Source organism: Marmota monax, unplaced genomic scaffold (assembly GCF_021218885.2).
Source record: "Marmota monax isolate L192 unplaced genomic scaffold, Marmota_monax_Labrador192_F-V1.1 WCK01_AAM20220418_F8-fsc00257, whole genome shotgun sequence".
Taxonomy (NCBI): Eukaryota; Metazoa; Chordata; class Mammalia; order Rodentia; family Sciuridae; genus Marmota; species Marmota monax.
The window spans coordinates 5,866-7,038 of record NW_026692693.1 but is presented as its reverse complement, the minus strand read 5'-3'; positions in this window follow the sequence as shown (position 1 = coordinate 7,038).

Below are 1,173 nucleotides of genomic sequence, written 5' to 3'. Positions count from 1 at the left end.
CCCTACCCCTTGTTCTAGGACTAGTCCTAGTTAAACACTAAACTTTAACCTAAAATAACCCTAATCTAAGTACTAAACCTCACACTAACTCTAGCCCTAATTCTAACCGTAACCATAGCCCAAACCCTAGCTGTAATTCTATCCATTATGCTAAAAATAACCCTAAAATAATTAAAGCTAACCCTAGCCCTAAACTTAATCATAAACCTACCCTAGCCCAGACTGTAAACCTAATCCTCACCCTAGCCCTAAACCTAGCTCAATCCCTAACACTTACACTTAATATAACCCTAACACTAATCCAAGGTCTAAACCTAAACATAACCCCAGCCCTAATCCTAACCTTAATCAAAGCCCTAACTTATCTTGAACACTACCCATTACTCTAAACCTAAACTTAACCCTAATGATAATACTAGACCTAAAGCTAAACCTACCCTATCCCCAAACATAAGCCTAACACTAGAACTAACAGTGAACCTAAACCTAAACCTAAACCTAAGAGAGCTCAAATGCTAACCCTAAACCTAAACCTAAGCCAAATGCTAACCTAAACCTAAAGCTATCTTTAACCTGACATCTAAACTTATTACCCTAACCTTTATGATAACCCTATCCCTGACCATTACACTAACCATGATCATAACCCTAGACCAAATGATATATTAATCTTAAACATAGCAAAAATCCTACCTCAAACACTAAACCATACCCTAAACCTAATCCTAAGTGTAGCCCTCCCCCTACCATTGACCCTAAACCTAACTCTAGCCCTAATCCTAACCATTATCCTAGCCCTAACCCTAGGTCTAACCCTGTAAATTATGCTGACAATAACCATAACCCTAATTTTAACCCTAGGCCTAACACTAAACCTATCAAAAACCCTAACCATATCCATTACCTTAAAATTAAAACCCTAAATTTAACACTATCCATTACCCTAACCTGAATTCTAACCTCAATGCTAATTTGAAACTTAACACTAAACCTTAACCTATCCCAAACCCAAAGACTGACCCTGACTCTAATAATACACCAGCTCTTAATCTGACACTTTACCTAAACATAACACTTTAATTTGACCTAGCCATAAACCCAAACCTAAAAATATCAGTAAATATAAACCTAGACCTGACATTAGTCCTACCCTCATTCTTGCTTTAAACCTAA